Below are 8,691 nucleotides of genomic sequence, written 5' to 3'. Positions count from 1 at the left end.
ACTAGAAAAATAACTAATCATTAATTGAATACAAATGAGCTTCTTCTCAGAATATGGAATTAACACTTAAGCTAAAAAAAAACGAATTACTTCTAATATATATGTATGTATTGTATTTTTTTTAAGAACAAGTCAAATAACATAGGCTATCTATCAAAAATAAAATATAGCTAAGCAATTTATTCAAATCAAATCTCGACAAAAATAGGGATCAAGTTAATTTAGGGGATTTTAACAATAATCGGTTAAGGGTTAATGTTGAGGGTAAATCAATGAATGGGTTGTTAGGCTCAAGGGGGTTCATTAAGGGTTAATTGTGAAGGTAGGCTTTTATGGAGTGAGTGGGTTAAACCTAAGTGCCTTTATCGTGTAGACATATCAAATCAAATGGTGTGGTCTTGACATGCATAATCAAGCAAGGACTAGAATAACAGGTCAATATTGACGTACTCAAAGCAACAATAAAAGTGAGCATGAAAGCAATAATAGATGTTCTAAAGGCTCAATATCTCACAAGAATTATGGCTTTTTGATGTTTAAACCTGTGAACTTCAACTCAAGATAGTACCTAAACTTGGGGAAACAACCTAAAAAATTTTAATTCTCAAAAATCAACTTAATAATGCTTAGTTCTCTAATTCCTTAAAGTTTAAACAATCAATGCATAAATGCCTATGTTTTAATTCAAGGCATATGAACAAAAATAATAAATTATTCAAAATTCATTCTAATGATGATATGAGAAAATTATTTGAGAACAAGACAAAATTCAGGGATTTTCTGATAATGATATAAATGAACCGCCCACACTTTAGATGTACATTGCCCTCAATGTACAAAGTTAGATTTATTGAATTATATATATAATCATAAGATAGGGAGAGAAGTGAAACTTCCTGAATGTTGAATGGAATCCTTGAATTAGAGGTATGGAGAGTAATTGACCAAGGGGATGATAAGATTGGAGGAGGATACTTCGGTGGTGGTAGAGGTTGGGTTCCACAACCACAGTGTCCAGCGAAAAGGTTATCGTGGTGCTTTGGAAGGACATGACAGTTGTGGAGAAACTTTTCAAGTGGAGTCTCGAGTTCCTAAGTGATGATGAGCTTTGGAGCTCTTTATAACTGTGATAACATTAAGAACTCTTTAGGAAATATAAAGAAGCATAATTACTAGTAATGAAATAGCCGAAACTATAAATTGTTCAATAAAAATTATAAAACCTAAAAATGAAATAGTATTAAATGAAAATAAAATAAAAAAGTACTTAAAGAAGATAAATAAAGATAAAAGTGAAAATAAAAATAAAAAATAAAAAGTCTTTAAACATCGTCATCGTCGGGTGGTTCGCGAGGTGATGGTGGCAATGAGATGTGAAAGTACTGACAAATCTGATGAAGAGTAGCATCAATGTGATCAAAGCGCTGAAAACACTACTGCTCAAATCGAGTAAGGCGCTCAAAGATGTTAGAGTATGAAGCCGCCGCATGAACTGGACGATAGATAGGTAGTGGCTGAGATGGTGGGTCCTCGTGCTGCGGAGGGACATCATCAATAATATCCTCTGGGTCCTCCTACTTGGCGGACTAGGCGAGGTGGTACTGAGGAGGGTAGATTCCACATCGTTCCTCAATCATCATCATATGTAGCATACTGGAGATGCCCTGTGGGGACATCTGGCCAATGAGGATGAGGGAGGATGATTGTGCTGCTGTGTTGAGAAGCCTGAAGTACTGTGCCAGTCTAGTCACATAGGGGCCAATGGAGATGACTCCTCTCCTATGTCGTTCCCTCTAATGGCAGATTGCGAGGGTAATGAAATAGGCAAGGTCGAAGATGTACCCGTTCGCCATACTCCATAAATAGTAGGCATCGTGAGTGCTGATGACGTCAGTGCTCTCTCATCGTCCTGTCAGAGTGTGGGCCAAGATGGCGTGTAAATACCTTAGGGATGGGTCGAGGGCCGATGCCTTGGAGCAGCTAGGGTCGTAGGTGGCTGAGGCAGGTCTAAGGCTTGCCAGCATTTCGAAGGAGAGTAGTGGATGTAGCGAAGGAGGGTGTCGAGTTCGTTGTTGTCCATAAATTCCTCTGTATATAGCCCTAGTGTAATTCCAAACTCAGGTACGCTCAACTGGCGAACCAAGCCACTAAGGTAGAATTGGACTGCTCCTATATCTTCGAATTCCATCATAATGGTTTGGAAGTTGAATGTTGAATAGAGTTCCAGTGCAAGCTCAAGGTACATCGGCTCGATGATCCTAAAGAAGAGCTCGTAACACCCCAAAAATCCCGAAATCACGAACTTTTATATTTTTCTGTTTCAATAAAAATTGTGCTTAACATTCTTAGTCAAGTGTTACTTATGTGATAGTAGGTGTGAAGTGTTAATTATGTGATAGTAGGTCTTGGTTAAGGTGTGAGTTTGAACTTAGGGGTGAAGGAAATTATGGTTTAATTATTAAAAGAACCTTGTTGGCAAGTAGGTTGGCTTTTTGAATAAATGAAAGAAGAATTGGACATAAGAAAGCCTTGTGGTGGAGTGGCAAGGGGCGTCACATGCAAGGCAAGGAGGTATGAGGTCCAAATCCCTCCTTGCACGAAAGAAGGATTTCTTTTTGCTTAAGGGATGGACAGTGGTGGCATTGGAAATGAACTCTGTAGGGAGTGATAAGAGGAGAAATGTGAGGAAAGGATCAATGGGTTATCAGGAAGAAAAACGAGGAGATGAGGAGTAAGGATGAGGTGGAGCCGAATTGGGAACTTGGGCTTGAGAAATTCGGCTATAGGGGCTATAAATAGGTGCCGAATGGGAGGTGGCCAGGCTAATGCCGAATTCCCTTCACCTTGTTGCCAGAAACCCTTTTCCCTAAAAGCCAAAAACCCTTTGCTTTACTTCCTTTTCTTTGTGCCGATTTCTATCCTTCCCCTACACAATTTTCTTTGTTTCACTTGTTGTTTAGTCAACTTCTTCTTTCTTCTTCCCTTGGTATCGAATAGTCTTTTTTTGCCATACAAATCTCAAGGGGCCAAACACCTCTTTGGCCGAATACCCTTGGTGCCGCCACTACCCTTTCCACTGAGTCGATTCTAGTGTAAGTATTCGCTCTTCTAATTGGTTTGTTTTGCTAAGTATCGATTATTGTCCCTCACTTCTTCTAATTGATTTTGGGTAGGAATAGGTATCGAATCTCAGTCTTTAGATCTCTGTCGATTTGTTCATCAGGAGAGAAACCTCGGTAAGTGTTCTTGATCTTAGTTGACCGAATGGTCATAGTTAAGGTAAGGGGGACTTGTGTTGGATAGAAGTCACCTGTTATTCTGGTTTCAATAATTAAGATTGGTGCAGATCTAGGGGTTGAGCGTGGTTAGTGATTAAAGAATGGACTATTACAACTTGTCGCGCAAGGTAAGGTGAAAGGTGAGGTTTCGGTTTTGGTAGAGATATGTTTTAAGCATGCGATTAATTGAAGGATGATGTCGATTGTAGGTTTGGGGCTAAGGAAATCGCAACACATTTTATTACCAGGTGTGTACATACACTGCACACATAAGTAGATTAGTAAATCTCGAAAAGCCGAAATGCCGAAAAGCCAAAATACCGAAAAAGGTGAAAGTTTAGCTACGGTAGTCTTGTGAGTGCATGAACACTCGTAAGGGGGTAATCGATAGGTTTCTTGAGGCCCATGGGCGATTCCATGGACTTGGGTTTTGAATTGGCCAAACGGGCCAGAGTGGGCTAAATGGGCCCGATGAGCTATTGGGCCTATAATAGGCAAAAATTGATAATTAATGCTATCTGATAGAAAATTGTATGTGAGCACAATTGTAAATGTGATTTGGGCCTAGTGGCCATATGAATGTGATTTGGGCCTAATGGGCCACATAAATGTGAATGGGCCTAATGGGCCATATGAAAGAGATTGGGCCTAGTGGGCAATATATATATAGGTATGGGGATTTTTTTGGGCTTTGTAAGAGGTTGTAGGCCTAGTATATGATGACTGCATAAAACATAATTAATTTATTAAAGACCGTGGACAAGTCATAGGGTTAAGGTGTGGCAACGGGTATAAGCATGTCTAGGATTAGATCTAAGGAGAGCTTGGTACTTAAGCAGTCTTAATGACCCACCTCCTCTTCTCTAGAATTCTACCTGGTGCATGGTATTCGTTCATCTTAGCTCACGGGATTTGTTAATGGGCCAACGTAAGTAAAAACTCGTAATAAAGAAAAATTATCGAAATGCCCCTAAGGGCAAAAATGACTAAAATACTCCTATGCGATGAGTGTAAGATTTATGATTGCTACATGTTTATCTTCTGCATTCATATGATATTCTGTTTAGGATGCATATGAGGTTAGGAATTATGGAACGGAGGAAGTAGATGAGGGTCGCATGGTTGCTTGACAACTGTGGATCCACGGACGGCTTTTAAAGCCCAACATGTGATTGGAAGCTTGCTGCAATGAAGGTAGTTCCACAACTGGGCTACCATTGGAGTGTATCAGATGGGTGGATTGATATTTATATCCTCACATGGTGTGTACCGAGGAACGGAGTTGTTGTGTAGCGGATGGATTATTGGGGTGGGTTGCACTGTATTGCATTGCATGTATGTTGTATGGTGAATGATGTTTGCTTGTTACTTGTTGAGGGTTGTACACACTGAGTTTACGAAAACTCACCCCCTCTTTTATTTTTCTCAAGTGATGCTCAGTAGTAGGTTCGATGTTTGGAGGGACTCTGGGTGGCCAGCTAGCAAGACAATTTGGATTCATTTTAAAAGTATAAAAGTTACTCGTTTAATTAAGTAATTTTCATTTAGTATGGATTGTAATAAGGCCTCCCCCTTTTATTATTGTTTGGATTATTAAAATCGTGCGTTGTAATTATAAGAAGTGGAACATAGATTTTTTTTTTCTAAGCTATAGTTTTCTTTTAATACTACGTTTCCGCAACTAAAGTTTTAAAGGATAAGTTTTCTTAAGTCAAATGTTTTAAGCAAAGCTCGCAACAGAAAAGTGATTTTACTAAGTAATTGAGATGTAACTTTTTAAGGAAGGGTTTTCAATGAAAACAAGGTTTTCGCTAAAACACTTTAATGTGACACGCCAGATTTGGCCATAACGTTTGGGCCAGGTTTGAGGGTGTTACAAGCTCCCATGGATCAGTCGACAGAAGGGCTCTGACCACATCAGCCAGTTGGATTTGTTCAAGTGCGGCCCAGTCAATGCAGCGGCCCGCACCTAGGGGTCGGGCCCGGAGTATCTGAAACAGTTCTTCCTGAGGTCCCATGGGAAACTGAAGGAAAGGGTAGTGAATTTCAACGGAAGGACCCGGGGATGACGTTGCTCCTTTCCTCTTCTTCAAAGCGGGGACGGCGGTCTTCTTGCCACGTGAGGTTGACATGGTATACCTGCAATGAAAATTCGAAGTTAAAACAATACTCCCCAAGAATAGCATGGAGAGGTATGCAAATATGTTAAAATTAAAGAAGAATACTTCATGGGCATCACAGGTAAAAGGTAAGATGTACCGAAAACTAACTAAATACTAATGGAAGTCATTATTAACAATAGGAACATGAGAATAGTGCTAAATGGAATATCCAGTGAATGAATGCATGTGGGTTTGATAATATGGAATATGGTGTGGGTAAGCATGAAATCCATGGAAACAAGAAAAATGGATGAATGTAGCATAATGTATTGACTAAAATGGAAAATTTCTAACAAAGAGCAAAAGTATTACCATTATTATAACCATGAATATTTACTCAAAATAGTCAAATAAAACAATAAAAAATCATGAAATAAGTAAAAGATTTGAAAAGAATAGAGAGAAAAGAGTAAACAAATGCTAGAGGGAAGAGCTTGGATCATCGAGGGTGGTGTTGTGGTAGGCGCACGGGAGTGGTAAGGAGGGCGTGGGCAAGAGTTGTGACGGCTAGGGTTAAGGATTTTGGAGAAGGGGGTGATGAATAGTGAGGGGTTTATATAGATTTTGGGGCACACACCCGAGGGGCACGCCCGTGTGCCCTTATTTCAGCCCGTGTTTGTCGTGATTTTCAAATTTGGGCGCGTCTAAAATTCGTCCCATGCCTGTGTTCTTTGGGAGTGTCGATGCACACGGTCGTGTTGCACGACCGTGTTCTACTTCGTTCGTATCTCCCACGCCCTTGTGTATAGGTGTAAGCCCATGTTGTTTTATCAATCTTGAGCACAGGTGGTGGGAACGTGCGTGTCACATGCCCGTGCTAAATTCTTAGTTTCAACCACAGTTTCTAGACACGAGCGTGTCGCACGCTCATGTTGTTTTGACAGACTCACCCACCGCCACGTTGCACGGCCGTGGCAACTTATTGCATCTCATTTTGGGGAAAAATTTTACCCTGTTTTCACACAGCCTTATCGTACGGCCGTGTCTCCTGCCCATGGTGTGAGCATGGCCTAAGGCACGCCCTTGTGCCTGGCTGTGTGGATTAGAACGCCTGTGTTTCAAAGACTCGGTTAGTGATTGGATGTTAAAAACTAAAACTTTAAAGAAATCAATACTGTTAGTGCTCGGGTTGCCTCCTGAGAAGTGCTTATTTATAGTCTAAGCTCGACTTACCTCGATTTCGTATAGTCATGGTGGTTCGAGGAGTTTACACTCCTTCTCCCTGCTATCAATTTTATCAAAATAAGGTTTTAATCGAGTACTATTTACCTTAAAAGTGCCAAATTTAGGATGAATTACCTCGACTGTACCATATGGAAAAAATATTGAGTACCGTGAGAGGAATTTCTCCATTAGATTTAGAAGTGGCAATACGAGGATTTGTTGCATCCGTAGCACTTTATCTCCAACCTTAAGTTGATTTGGTAAAATATTGCGCTCGTCAAGGCGTGGTTTTGGTTTATGTGTTTGCCATTCATCTAGTTCCTCAACTCGTAGCCTTTGTTCTTCATAGATAGGTTCTTTGTTGTTACTTGAACAAGGCTCATGTACGCTCTTCGAACCTGTTTTCTGCACAAAGGGTTTCACCACATGATCAGTACCAGTAGTATGATTTATGCAATCACCCTCAATTTTTGAGGTGTTACTCTAATTATGAGCTTGAAGAGTGATTGTTTCATCACCATACGAAGTATGAGTTCACTTGTACCAACATTAATTATCGTTCTAGCAGCTGCTAAAAAGGGCCTCCCTAAAATTAAAGGCACGTTACTATCCTCCTCTATGTCTAGAACAATGAAATCAACTAGGAATATAAATTTGTCAATTTTAACGAGTACATCTTCAATAATACCCCTAGGAAATCTAATTGTTTTATATGCTAATTGACTGCTCATCCTAGTTTGTTTGGGTTTCCTAAGACCTATATGCTTAAACATTTTGTAAGGCATGACATTGATACTAGCCTCTAAATCAGCCAAGGCATTATTAACATCTAAGCTACCAATTAAACAAGGAATTGTAAAACTCCCTGGATCTTTCAATTTGTTGGCCAGCTTATTCTGTAGAATGGCTGCACAAACTGAATTCATCTCCACATGCAATGCCTAGTCTAACTTTTGCTTATTTACTAAAAGCTCCTTTAAACATTTGGCTGCGTTCGGCATCTGCGAAAGAGCCTCAATAAACGATAAGTTAATATGTAATTTCTTTAATAATTTAAAGAATTTACCAAATTCTTCGTCTGTGCGGTCTTTTCTTGTCGCATTGGGGTATGGCACACGAGGTTTGTACCCTTTACTTACTGGTGTTTGTTCACTCTGGTCTACCTCACATTTGCTTTTACTTACCACGATTCCTTGCCTCGGTTCTGGTTTAGGTTCCACTAACCCCTCCTTATCTTGGATGGTAATGGCACTGAGTTGTTCCCTTGGGTTAGATTCAGTGTTACTCGGCAGGCTACCTTGTGGTCGTTCAGATATTAATTTGGCGAGCTGTCCTATCTGAGTTTCGAGCCCTTGGATCAATGCTTTTTGATTTTTAAGTGCTGTCTCGGTATTCTAAAAACGAGTTTCTGACACCGAGATGAATTTTGTTAGCATCTCCTCAAGGTTCGGCTTTTTCTCTTGTTGGTAGTGTGGTTGGTGGAATCTTGGAGGTGGTGGTCTCTGATTCCCTTGGCCTCCCCATGAGAAATTCGGGTGGTTCCTCCAACCTGCATTGTAAGTATTACTATAAGGATTATTTTGAGATCGAGCATTATTACCCATGTAATTTAACTGCTCGTTCTCCATGTTGTGGGTATAGGGTTGGTATTCTAACTTGCTTGATCCACCTCCATTTACTTCGCACTACATTACTGGGTGAACCTGTGAAGAACCAAGAAAACCGTCAATTTTTCTATTCAAAAGTTCTACCTGATTAGAAAGCATGGTGACCGAATTGACATTAAAAAAGCCAGCTGTTTTCGTTGGCTTTGTCCTCATGACTTGCCACTGATAATTATTCAGTGACATCTCTTCTATAAATTCATAAGCATCCTCAGGTTTCTTATTATTGATAGTTCCACCAACAGTTGAGTCAATCATCTGTCTAGTCGAAGGATTCAGGCCATTGTGAAACGTTTGAATCTGTAGCCAGAGTGGTAACCCATGGTGAGGGCACATTCTCAACAGATCATTGTATCTCTCACATGCATCGTAGAGTGTTTCTAAATTCATCTGCACAAAAGAAGAGATATCATTACGTAATTT

The 8,691-nt window shown here is 40.0% G+C and overlaps 1 non-coding gene across 1 annotated transcript; it reads left to right on the top strand.

Moving 5' to 3' along the window:
- The first annotated feature begins 8,584 nt into the window (after positions 1-8,584).
- LOC121205125 (small nucleolar RNA R71) lies at positions 8,585-8,691 on the top strand. Its single transcript, XR_005900209.1, has one exon. It is a non-coding gene; the product is annotated as a small nucleolar RNA R71 (small nucleolar RNA).

The sequence above is a fragment of the Gossypium hirsutum genome, chromosome A08, assembly GCF_007990345.1.
Source record: "Gossypium hirsutum isolate 1008001.06 chromosome A08, Gossypium_hirsutum_v2.1, whole genome shotgun sequence".
NCBI classification, from domain to species: Eukaryota; Viridiplantae; Streptophyta; class Magnoliopsida; order Malvales; family Malvaceae; genus Gossypium; species Gossypium hirsutum.
Note: the sequence above shows the minus strand (reverse complement) of the source record. Positions and strands in the feature narration are given on the sequence as shown.